Source organism: Rhopalosiphum maidis, chromosome 2, assembly GCF_003676215.2.
Source record: "Rhopalosiphum maidis isolate BTI-1 chromosome 2, ASM367621v3, whole genome shotgun sequence".
NCBI classification, from domain to species: Eukaryota; Metazoa; Arthropoda; class Insecta; order Hemiptera; family Aphididae; genus Rhopalosiphum; species Rhopalosiphum maidis.
Window position 1 is genome coordinate 80,123,481 of NC_040878.1, and position 14,211 is coordinate 80,137,691.

The 14,211-nt window shown below is 30.7% G+C and overlaps 1 protein-coding gene across 3 annotated transcripts in view; it reads right to left on the reverse strand.

The window, feature by feature from the left end:
- LOC113551894 (cell adhesion molecule 3-like) overlaps positions 1 to 14,211 on the reverse strand; it is a 405,828-nt gene that overhangs the window by 372,852 nt on the left and 18,765 nt on the right. The gene's annotated exons all lie outside the window — the stretch shown is intronic.

Sequence of the window (14,211 nt, forward strand, 5' to 3'; positions counted from 1 at the left end):
TATTTTATTTGTAAACTACGATATAATTTTAAATGTAGACCTTCAAATAAAATAAAATTTAAAAATTTAAATATATAAATATTATTTTTTTTACGATTTGCAAAATATTTAAAAATATGTTCGAGATGATACTAAAAATTCCTTAACCCCTGTTGTATTCTAAAATATTACAAGAAAATATTCTCACGTTTAACTCTGTGTTGAGCTAATCGTCCACACTTTCCACTTTTAAGAACTGCATATTATAGGTATCATGCTCAGCAAATTATAATATTATAATATCATATAACACCTAAAAATCCAGACCCTCGTTAAAATTATATTTTATTGGCTCATATGACCTATAAACGTATTTATACTTACTTGTGTGTTATACATATATGACATTTATGAATTTCAAGTTATAAATAATGTAATCCTTATAAATTGTACTAATAAACTAATAATAAATCATAGTTTTTTTTTTTTTTTTTTACCCAGTCTGGTCCAGACGATACGTCTATCGATTGTAAAAATGAATCGTTTTACCTTAAACGCATGCCATAATAATAATATCGTATCCGTCGTATCACAAGAGTACTCGTAATCACAGTTGATACCTCGGATAGTCCCTTCCTTCTTAGCTCAGTGCTCGAGAGTGTTTACTACATTTAATGGCTCAAAATGTGTTTATGACACTCCGCGAATTCCCCGAAGAACTGTATGCGCACTATCAAAGATTAACGTCAGTTATTTACGATAAGGCGTCTGAATAAAATACGTTTTGTGTTCAACTTCATTCAGTGATTAAACCCATTTAATCCATTTAATGAGGCTATAACTTTTTTATGTACTCGATTTCCATATGGAATTCGTGTGCATCCGATTCGGTACAATATTACTATTGTTGTTGTCTTCCGTTAACTTTCTAACGTTCGCAACAACGTTATAAATTATAAATTATAACTGTTATATAGGTTTGTTATTGAAATTTATGGTGATCAATATTATACGTTTTTTTTCATTTTTATTTACCTCGTATAATAATAATAATATGATATGACTGGAATACTATTATATCACATTATTCTCAACCGATTCAGCCGTAAATAAAGTAACTTGCTGTAAAACAAGTCGAAAACACAATGTTATATTTTACATACGTATAATATTATACGTGCCGGTTGGAATTCATCATTTTACTATTTCCTGCTGAAACCATAACAATAAATCTTCAACATATTCCGTAGAAGGTTTTATCATTTACCTATAACATAAACATAAACGGTACATTTAGTATAGCAATATTTTTGAATCGGGACAGCACACAGTGTACATCGTTACCTTAGATAATGTACTATATTGTTCGATGTTATTACATTACATATTATAGAAGTTATATTATATTATATGGAAGTCGTTAGATCGCGCAAGAACCGAAAAAACTTACCGCCACCTCGAAATATAGTTTCAGATTTTGATTTAGATTTCGGTTTCGATTTCGGTTTTATGGTTTTGGAAAAGCACGCGAGCACGACAGAACAGTTTCACCATTTTATAGGGAAAATCAATAATCGTCTAAGTAGCATTATTCCGGTGTTGCACTTTCTATAAAGTTATAGATTATTAATGACTGACAACTCTACATATATGTATATTATTATAATATGTTTGTGGAAACTTGTACGAAACTGCCCCGGAAATGTTACGCTTATATATTTACTTTTGATATCAGACCCGGGAAGGCTTATTTTTTAGACTAATTTTGAATTTAAAATTACGGCTCTAAAATAAAAATAATTTAAAATTAACCTATATTCTTAATTAATTTTTAATTTTTTGTCTTTTAATTAAAATATCAATATAATTGGACACTTTTGAAAAATTAAAAAAAAAAATTAAAATTTTTTAATACAAATTAATTTAAATATTTTAATAAATCGTACCGAAAAAAAAGTTTTAAAATCAAAATGCTAGTTTTATTGTACATGTCTGTTCTAGAGGAGTTAACAATCTTAAATATCACTTGAAAAGACTGCAATGTATATTATTATATTATACATTATACAAAGTGATTTTTTTTTGCTATAATTTTAAGTGGTTTTTCAAACATTCTTCTGTGTCAGAGAATATATCTATAGTATATAATTTTGACGATTCAAACTTACTGTGATGAAAATAATACCTATGTATAGTAAACGGTCTTTAAAATTATTTTATTCAAATACGATTACTTATAACTGATAATTAACATATTATGGTTATGTATAAACGCATATACGTATAACATTAAAATTAAAATTAAAATCCAAAGGATAAAAATAAAAATTATGAATTCCGTTACAAGGATGCTCTTCCCAGCCGGCTATTGGCTAGTGGTCATGCATTGCTGTTGTAGTTGCCGGACATTCAATTTGAAAGCTATGATAAATAATATCGTCGCATTCAAATGCCGGTTTTGAACGGAACTCAGGTTTCGAGATCTTCAATCGCTCGCGTTTTTGCACTTCAATAGCTTTTCTTAATACTGCCCGGGGAAAACCTATTGAGGAAATAGAAAATCGACCTATTCGAAGTGTATACTGGACAGTGGGCGTGTATGCGTACGGCGTTTAGAAAATGTATTTAGAAAAATATCTATCGCATTTCAGGACTAAAACATTAATCACTCAAGTATATCGAATGAAAAACTTCGATCAACTGCAGCGGCTGAAGAATTTACTATATTTATCGTATCGCATGCGAACGGGAAATGAAGTAAAAAAAAAAAAAAATTAAATATGAAATCTATTTCGGTTTTTATATGAAATATATACCTATTGCCCGTGTTGTGTGCATGTCACCACACAGACACAGAGTAACGGTGTACGTATATAGTAATATAGTAGTAATGGTAATAATAAAAATAATAAATTAATATTATGCTTTTTACCCCGCGCGAGGTCATATCGTTTAATTTATCTCTGTGGGACCAAATGATCATAAACGAATTATACCGGTATTATAATAGCACGCGGCGGCGGTCGGGTCCGTTTTTTTTTTTTTTTTGAAAAGAATTCGTTTTCGTATTTTTACATTCGCGACTATAATGTACGTTGCGGTCGAAGTACACGAAATGATAAATGAGAACCCGGAACGTCAAAGTTCATGCAATACGTGCGTACATTAGCGTGTATAAAATCCACATTATATATAAACGCTGCTGCCGTTGCGGCGACGAAGTTATTTTTCGGAATTAACTGTCCGCAAAACAAAAACGAAAAAACAACAATATAACGGTTCGCGTACATAATTTTATTTCCATTTTTTTCCTTTCCTTCTGCGACCGAGTGACAGTAGTCGTGCTCGGCAAAAACAGATTGAGCTCGGACCGACCAGACAGACGATCGCTTACGTTTTTTTTCGAAATTTCCACGTTGCGGCGGCAGTTGAATGTTTTCAAGTCGTATATTATTTATACTCGATAGCGATACGGTTTTCAAGGCCATATTCGAGGTGTGCCCAACGCGACGCTCTTAAAGGATGTCATTTTTTGCACATAATAAGTTATAATATACCTATTATAATAATATGTTGTGATATATTACAGGGGTGGTCAGCGTGAAGATACTCGCGAGACACCAAATATATTAATAAAATATGGAAGAGTCAAAATGTAAAAAAAAAAAAAAGGTTATATTATTATTATATAATTTTTATATTTAATATTTTAATGAAAATTATCATCGTTTATATGTGGTCCCTTGTTATATAATTTATATATAAATAAATTCATATTAAAAATTTTTTTTTGTAAAAATGTTACGAAAAGATGCGAGCCGCGGTTTGGCCACCCCTGATATATTATATTTTCTATTTACCCGTATCGTATTTATCAGTTTTAACATCAACAAATTTTATGTAAATTGTGGTGTTTCTATTATAGCCGACAACTAAACAAAAAACTAATGATAACAAGTCGATTTTTTAAAAGTTTTTTAAATACAACAATTTATGAACTTCAATCTTCGGAAGTACATGTAAAGGTGCAAACTTATTAAAACTAAGAATGACGTTGATATATCTTTTGAAAATAAATACATAATATTCCTGAACTGTTATAAAACCTGCATACAATAAAAATCCTTCCGAAACAAAGTTAAAGTCTTAAAGATCAGAAGATGTACAAGACAAAATAAGCAAATAAAATTTTTTTTTTATGTAATTCAGCGTAGAACTGTTCAACCGAAAGACAATTATACACATTTCTAAGAATAAAATATAATTCTATAGGTCTATATTTTCGCATAAAGGATCACAACTGTGCTTTATTTCTTGATACAGAAACGGCATTATTCGGATAAAAAATAAATAATTGTAAGATATTATAATATGATTGGGTGATTTTTTTGTCACTTTAATAGTCCTGATGACGGTTCGTACGAATAATGTGTGCTGCTGCAACGGAGTATATTTCGTAGTAGTCTTCAATTGCCGTTTTTCGCCGGTAAAGAAAATAAACCGTCAGGAATTTAAATTCAATTCGATAGTTCTGGGTTTTCGGAATACTTTCAGTATTCACAGTGATGCGCACTCATCCAACAAACTTTCGTACACCTAACATGTATTTATACAGCAAAAACGCGAACTGGGTTCGTTTGAAAAATCCGTTCAGGGTCTTACTATTTAACTACCTATAAGTATATACCTATACTTAGTGGATGTTTTAATAAATGGTTTTACGATATTTCAGCAATAAAAGCTATAAAAATTAAACTGTTTTTTACCCAACTGCTCTCGTTGGACATTTTTAAACGTAAAGCCGTAGCATTCCATTTGAAGTGACGCTAGTCGTTCCGGTAAAACGTGATACACATTAATGCGGTAGAATTTTTTCCCCTCTGATACTTATTGATAAACCTACTCATTAAATCTATAAAGTTAGCCATAAAGACATAAGCGAATAATTTGATAAATTTTATAACTCATTATTAAATTATCGAGATAATATTATTTTACGTAAGTACCTATTTGTGTTTCAATTAATTTTGTTAGTATGTCGTCACAAAATCACAAAATTGTCGTCTACAATTTTGACAGTGTTAAATGCGGTGCTAAGAACCTTTATAGGTATTTTGTTTGTTTTATTTTTTTTTTTTTTGGGGGGGAATTTAATGTAATTTCATGTCATGTTGATAAGTAATACTGATCACCACGATAAATATCAAAACGTCCAAGAAGAAAATATGATAAAAATAATTCAATTCAAAGTTCATAATAACCGAATAAAAATCTTAACCTCTGGACTATCATCAGATACATCGGTATACCGCGGTACGCTAATTTAATTTAGGACATATTAGAGAATAATATAACCCGGTCCCACAGTGAAATGTTAACCATTTAATTTTCAATTTGTTTGAAACGCGATAGATGTCAAAATATTGTTACTTACAAACCACAAGACGGAACGATTTTGTGGAAAACCGAAGTTTGTTGATCGGGTTCCAGTTCCAAGAATTTCTGAATGTTAAAAGTCCAGATAGATTAATATGTCGACCCGGATGTGTTCCAAGTGTGATAATTTTTTATACTATAAAGTTCTTGTTCGTGACTATTTCGTATTAAAATGAAATACGTTAAATATGAAGGTACAGAGAACAGGCTGTCCGTGGCCATAGGTCGTACTAAGATTTTATTGCTAATCTATTCCTTCCCATCATACACTTGTCGGTCAAAACGTGTTCGAAATCGAATATTTGGTAACCATTGATGACTGACAATACAATATCTTGTCGAATAGATATCTCCGCGTGCGTTTCATTCAAAAAACGTGTTGACGTAGTCCTAAAAATGTTACTCGTCCGATCGCACATTCGCGCGTGACATCATCTCAAACGTCCGGCTTTATGTTAGGTAATCAGTCGGATAGATATATGTCCGCTTTCCACAGTAAAATTAGTGGCAATAAGTCTGAAAGTTTTTCTGCGCATATAATTTTTTTTTCGTGTTATTGCGCGAAGTGGATAGCTTGACATTTTACGGTATTTTTATGTAATAATTTTACAACGCTAGTGTAATAATATTAAAAGAAATTCGTCGTGTCTCCCTACCATCTTTATTAAGATAAATATCGCAAACTTTATTCTTTCCGTTACGCAGACAATGTTAGATAATTGAAATTTGTTTGAATATTTTTGTACGCTTAACATGCAAACAATCTATTTATCATAGTTTCGCTAGTATTTTTTTTTTTGTTGTCCTTCAGTCTTATCGATGTAAATAAAAATATAACTCATGAAACGTAAACAATTTGTCGTAATAGCCAATAAAGAATCGCGTGAAAATGTGTCAATTTAATTAAATTCAAAAACACCATTCAACCGTACTATTCAAAAATAATAACAGGCCAATTGACGGTCAGTGATTTGTATACATTAAATAGCACGCGATCTTGCTCCCGTGGAATTTATTGATATTTAAAACCCCAACAGCGAAAATTGATTGAAAAAAATGAGAGCAAAAACAATATAAAATTAATTATGTGATATCAGATCAATAAAATGTTTCTCAATTGTTGCCGTTATTCGTTATATTTCGAAAGCAATTTGGAATTTTTAGGGAAGTATATCGTACAATATTATAAACGTCACATATAATAAATGCACAGATGATCGTCACGAGTCAGGTCATCTTATATATAAAGATCTCGTGTCACAGTGTTTGTCCGGGATAAACTCCGAAACTACTGGACCGATCTTGATGACATTTTTTACATTGTGTGTATTTTGGTCCAACTTAAAAGATAGGATAGTTTTTATCTCGATTGAGGCCCTCAGCATTTTTGCAATACGCGGGCAACGCAGTGTCGGGACAGCTAGTAATATTATAAATACGTTGGTATAAAGTAAACGCGTCGTTTGTAATTAAACGCCTCTCAACCACATGACGAGGTGAACTTTAAGTCCATACAGTGTATGCAACGTATGGTGTACACGACGAGTGACATATATACAGAGTAATACATGTAATCTAATCGTCTTGTAATTTTAAAAGAAAAAATACGTATAATTTATGAATATAATTTTATCGTTATTTTTATTTTTATTTTTATTTTTTTTTTTGTCATAGTAGTTCATTATATTTTATAAATAATTTAAATGTTTGATCTTATGGTTATGAACAGAATATACCCTTTTATATTGATGTATTATTTTGATTGTATTGTATTCATGTAAAAACATCAAGCATTGAACAAAATAAGCTTAGATGAGTGAAGAAAAATGGAAAAAAATCTACGTACGCATCACGCGTATTTAAAATGTAAATCCTACTTAAGTAAACGATATATTATTATTCGTTTAATACTCAGACAAATTAAAAAAATCGTGTATCATTTATACAGAAAAAAAAAATGTAATGAATTCTCTACAGAAAAAAATCTCAAATTTCAAATATCAGATCTCGATTACGCGCGTAACATTAAACGGAGCAAAGTAGGAGATCGCAGCTTATAAATTAATCGGTATACAAATATGATATTATTCACGTCAAGAATTGATTTCCAAAGTCGAGGGGGTATAATTGTACCGCGAAAATATATCGAACATCTTTCGTGCGATAATAATAATAACAATAATAATAATATATTATTATCCTTATGCAATTTATGTGCTGCAGGTAGTTCGAAGTAACGATATATACAATAACACGACGCGTGTGATTATATTATGTCGACGGTGTTTTTTATATTTTCGTCAGTGTTAAAAAACCTATATCCACTGTGCGTGGAAAACGTGCAAAAAGTAAATATGATATACGTATTGTTTTTAAATTGTATTTTCACCAGAGCTACGCGCCGCTGTCTTCGTTACTTTTTATTTTTCCTGCTGACAATGCCGAGTTAATATTTCTAAGAATTTCCGAATTATTGATTTCGCATCAAATCCTATTACTGTTTTGACAATGCGATGATCAAGCTTTGTGCGCTCATGATTTGAACACATACATTTATCCTTCCGTGTCCGGAATTCATACGAATCGGAAATACACAGCTGCGCGCGACGGCGGCGGCGCGGCGTTTGTTCCAAAAATATTTCGGATACGGAAAATGATAAATACCCGTTGCGGTGTTCGGCGGTTTTATTTATTTACTCCTAACTACACACGATATACGGTATCACACCGCTGGACTTTAGTAGATGAAAATATTAAGGCGCGTGAAATATAGAACGATACGTATAATAATAGGCATAATGGGCGGGAGGTCGCGAAATTTATACGTTTTACCCGCGAAATGTTTTGGATGTATATTATTATTATTATTATTATTATGATCCATACACCGTGTCCGGAATAGTAGTAACCGTTTTACTATATAAAATGTATTGTTCCCGGCCGAGCGCGGTAAAACAGTTTTTCTCTTATCTCACACAAATCGTTGTATGCCGGTAAACGGGGCTGCGGTGTCGGGCCGCCTATCGGGGTAGAACAATTCAGGCCACGTGACGGTATTTTGGTGACTTTTCAGTGTGCGAAATATAAACACAATAATAAATATTAGCTGTATATTATCTGTAAATCGTATCGATCACGCCCGATCGAATGAACTGGTTATTTTCAATCGGTGGAAGATAACATAACACATCTGCGTATTGCCACATGAAACAATACCTTATGATCACTGCTGTGTTAGAGCCACTCAAAATGATGGTAGTATACCAGTATGATGGCAGGTAGCGAAACTGAAGAATTTTATAGATGTTGATCCCTTTGAGAAGCTTAATCAATATTTTTTAATATAAGGAAATGTAAATATGTTGTTTTTAAGCTACGGACGTAGAATATTAATATGGTATTTAAATATTCTAATTAAAGGTAAATGTTTGTATAAATAATGGTTTTTTTTAAATAAATCTAATTAAAATCATTTTCAAAAGTATAACTCTATTTAATCTCAATAACAATAATAAAAATATAAAAATCTCCCGACTAACAAATATTAAAGTACTGACGTTTCATAGGACCTATGACAGGTAATCAAAATATCTTACATAATTGTGTTTTTTCAAATTTAAAATCAAATTATTTATTTCATATAACATACTTGGATAATATATGTTAAAGTAAATGCATCGATTTTATTTTTATCGTATTGTGTTTTGACATAAATATTATTAATTATTATGTTTCAATAAAAAATATATTTATTACGAAAAGTCACGTTAAAAGAAAAAGAAAAGAGAATTATACCTGCAAAAAATAATAGTGAAGTTCGTTATTTTCTGAGTAAATACATTGTTTACATATTATATTATACTAAGTAACTATTAATACCCAAGTGTTTACACTTTTTTTTTGCCAGTTTCAGTGATATAATAAATTACATTCAAAAAGTACAACGGCATCATAAAATCGATCATTTTTAAAGATGAGAATAGATTAGATAAGAAGCTTAATAAATAGTTGAAAAGTAAATTATTTTTACCTCTGTTAACTTATCAAGTTGGTTCATTATTTTAACCTTAAACTTAATAAATTAACTAATCGATTTTAATAACGTATACACTTTAGAGTTTTATTTAATAAAAAAATATATATATTTGTTTGTTTACGCTATATATAACGATTTCCATTAAAAATAATCAAAATATTATTTAGTGATTTAGTTTACAAAAACGTGGGATTTTAAGTTCTGAGCGGAGCTAAAATGAAATAAATGTATATTGATTTTTATGTATGTATATTACATACCTACCCAATACGTTTTTTATATACCTCAAAAACTAATAAGTATAACCTGTATAACCGTAAATACTTGAAATTTTAACCAAAAAATGTTGATATTATCATTTTTATTATACGATAAAATTTAAAAAAAAAAAACGTTTTTTAATTTTTTTGTCTTTTTCAGTTTTTTGTAGACATGAGAAATTTTTATTCGTTTTTTTTCTATTCGTGTACCCACTTGCATGCCTTTATTTTTAAATTTAGGTCTGCATTCAATGTGCTATTTACAATGTATGATAGTATGGATGTCTAATAAAATATTATAATTTATCTACTTGACTGTGTGACCTTTAGTTGCAGGTAATAAAAAAAATAGATTACTTATTGTTCTTTCAAACTTTAACATACCGGCTAGCATTATTACCATTATTATTACGTCATAAATGCTAATTTGATTGCATCACTTAAAATCGAAATTATTTTTTATTTTTTTTTTTTCATTACTTGACCATTGGAAAAATGTCCACTTTTAGTAATTTTAATGAAAGTTAATATTTTAGTTTTTATACATATTTCAGTTGTCAGTAAAGTATTACTGCAAACGCGATAGTATAACTTTTCGATTATATTGCGTAATCATTAATCATAGTATGATGTAAATAACATTTTTCGTTTGTAAAATATTATTAAATGATATTTCTTTTTCGTCGGAGAATGTCGGATTTTAAACGTTAAAAAGGATTATCTACTTTAAAAACAACCTCTATTCTGCAAGAATCGTATTTATTTATTTTTATATTTATATTCTAATAAATACAAAACTTTATTTTTATGACAGTTTAGCGTCCAAGAAATAGCGTTTCGAGAATCGCGATAAAACACGTTAATTGAGTAACGCACAGTGGGGACATTAACGTTTCTCGTAAGTTCGTATAATAACATGTAGTCGAAAACTCGTTTTGAAAACCGTTCTATCCGACGACGATCGGCTATAATATAATAGTGCGACACTACATACAAAATGTATAAAAATTAAAATTTACTATACGCGTGACTAGCTTTTTTTTTTGCTTGCGAATACCGCCGGCGCCGTTCATCGTATCTTCCGTTCCCGGCCCGCGGAGGTGTGGAAAGAGAAATATAAAAATCGTTTTACCTTTTTCAATTTTTCTTTACTCGCTCCACCACTTTGTTTTTTTTTCGCCCTCCGTTGAAAAGTCACCAATCTAGATAAGTAAAGAAACGTCCTCAGGATCAGGTCATTTATTTACGTTACGGGTTGTTCGTCTATTGTTCAAAAAACCTTTATTTTTTTCGATTCATTAGTACCGTTGGCGCCCGTGCCAAAAGATTTTTCTGAATATTTTAAGACGGCACCCCGGTTCCGAACACCTTCCTTTCCTCCGGTCGTTACTATCCATCTCGTCCCGTTGGCGTTCTTTGTATTTCACTTTTTCTACGCTCACAAACTTCTACGACGTATACGCACGCCTAGACAGATACATTTGCACGGACCGACGTGACATCAAACAAATTACTATTGAAAAATAACGTAAATATATATATATATAAAAACATTTCTCCGCTGTACGAGATAAAGTAGGTAACCAAAATATAAGGTGGCCCAACGTAACATAATAAAATTATGTTATGTATCTACTCTCTTGATAAAATAAACCTCGTGCATACATCATGATATAATATAATATCGTTAAACTTAAAATTCAGGACACATTTTATTACGTTTTGGTTGTTGTGTGCTGCTGCTGTGCTTCAGCAGGGATGTAATTTAATGGTGAGTGGGTCTACATTTTGTTTGAGCGACAAAAACGAATTCGACTTATAGAAGGTACACGATTCGCTCGTTAATATCGCAGAAAATCTCGTGGACACTGTAATAAACCTCACCACCAACTGAAAAAACAACAAAACGTTAATAATAATACTTATGACTTTATGAGCGATGACTGTGGTCATCATACATGGGAAAAACCACACACAAAATTGATTTTCAAGAATGTTTAATGACTATTTTTTTTTAATGTTTAAAATTATTTTGATTTATCCGAAATGTATACAAATTCAATACATTATAAAACTTACCTTTCGTTCGTTTTACTAATATGTTTACGTTTTTTATAAAAAAAAAAATAACACATAAGAAATCAGAGCAATCAGTATTTTACGATGACAGTTTTTGGTTTGGAAAAGTTATAAAAGATAAAGCAACACACACACACACACACACTATTTGAATAGTACGTTTATAGTATAACTAGATTTTGAAAAAAGTAAATATTTATTTCATATTTTTCTACTCTGTATTAGAAACAACAATGTGCGCGTGTATTACAAATGGTTTTTTTGTAGGTATTTGGTGATTTCAATAAATCTGTGTGGTGTCGAACAGTTTCCGTATTTGATATTTGGATATTGATGTGGTTAAATTCACGTGACGCTTACCTAGTCATATTTGTATGCATTTTATTAGGCAGTAGTTGAAAGCGACGAACTTACTCACTAGATACGTTATCGCTTACGAGTTATACGATATTATTTTAATTATTTTCAATACGTTATTAAATTTTCCATACACGTTTTGCAACGAAAAAAAAATACGGAGTATTGGATTCGATGGAAACCTATGTAATCCGAACGTTAGGAGATATCAACATTGTTCTTCCAGTCGTTTATTTTGCATCGGCAACATAAAATATTATGTTTTTTTGATGACGAATTCATTTTTTTCTAATCATATTAAAGGAGAAGTCGTAGCAAAAATATGATTTGAAAAAAATCCTATTCGTCCCAACCATACATTATGGTCCGTTCGGCATTGGAAGCTCATCAATCCAGTGCTAAATTGAAAATATCCTTCGGTTTCCTGTGGGGCAACCCTGTGCGATTTACCTCGGCGATTTATAAACGTATAGAACAATACAACTATATCGATACGATGTTTCAATATATATAATTGTTATTAACGCGATTCGGTATTACCTTCTCCAGAATGCATATTTTACCTACCTACCTACGTCGAATATTATCGTATCGCCGTAAAACGTTATTACTGGCAAACGCGGATGAACGTAGGAGTGGGATTATATTTTGTGGAAATTTAAATTCTTACACACAGTGGTAACGTCGATTAAATGTTAAATAATATGAATAATATTATTATGAATGAAATCGGGAAAACAATAATATTTGTTAATGTTTACCCGCATAATGATATAATATGACGCGTTCTCAAATCGTATATGCACTTTTGAGGAGATCACTTGGTCACATTATTTATCCGTATTTTGTACGTTCGCATGTCCCTATACAAATTGCACAACACTGTCTGGTCAGATACTATATATTTATAAATTAATTAATATGTGTGTGTGTGTGTGTGTGTGTGTGTGTGTATTATAACGTAGTTCCTCGCATCGTGTACGCATATACGTATTATACATGTACAACGCATATCGTGTTGACACTGAAGCGCGTGTATCGTTTAAACACACCAAATAAATCCTGTAAATTACTTCAAACTAAGTTTTTATTAGACATATAAACTTTTCGAATATAACTCTATAACTTAATTATACGTTTGTGTATTATAAAATAAATCAAAAGCGCATGCGAGATAAAAATTATTACCCAAGTAAAACCGTATTTTTGAGTGTCGTATTATATTTTATATGCCTGTCGTTATAATCATATTCGGGACCTTAAAGTTTCCAACGAATCAACGTTAAAATAACAAGGATAATATGTATGACGGGTTACACAGCCTTCTAACTTCGCACTCGCGGAGCACTTCCGACTTTCCGACCATGTGCTTGATAAATTGCATTGCTCGCGAATAAAATTTCTCACCGAACTATGGACAGAATATCAATCTGCAACAACGAGGAAAACCTGCAGTCTAGCCATAGACTAACCACAGGTAAACATGGTCATTCCTATTTATTGTATATCATATTATTTTCTGGTGATAAAATAAATGTGTTGTAAAGTATTTAGTATAATAATAAAATAATATTAAATAATTATTTTGTCGATGACAAAAAGATTTGAACAATTCAAATATATATTTTTTTTAAATTGTTATAATTTTTTACCTAAATTTATATTTTAAGACACGAGAAGAATCTATCAAATTTTAGTCTTTCGTACTTGAAATCAGTGAAAATTGCCGATGGTTTATTTTTCTGTATACGAATAACTCGTAATTTCAAACACCGGTGCTTGCAAGTTGCAGTTATTGGATTGTAGACCGGCACGTATGTACAGTAAACGGTTGCTGCAAATAGTCATCGACGATACTTTTCAATTATTATTATGATAACACATAGTAGCCTTTTGTTGTAAAAACGCATGTTGTATTTTACAAGGCTTGATTTTAATGTTCAAAACGATAGATATTAAGTTTTATAATATTGCGGAATTTTCTCGAGAAGATTACCACTCTAAAAATTAGTTTTGATCAATAATTGCAATGAAAAAATAATACCTTTTAATTACCCTCTTAAA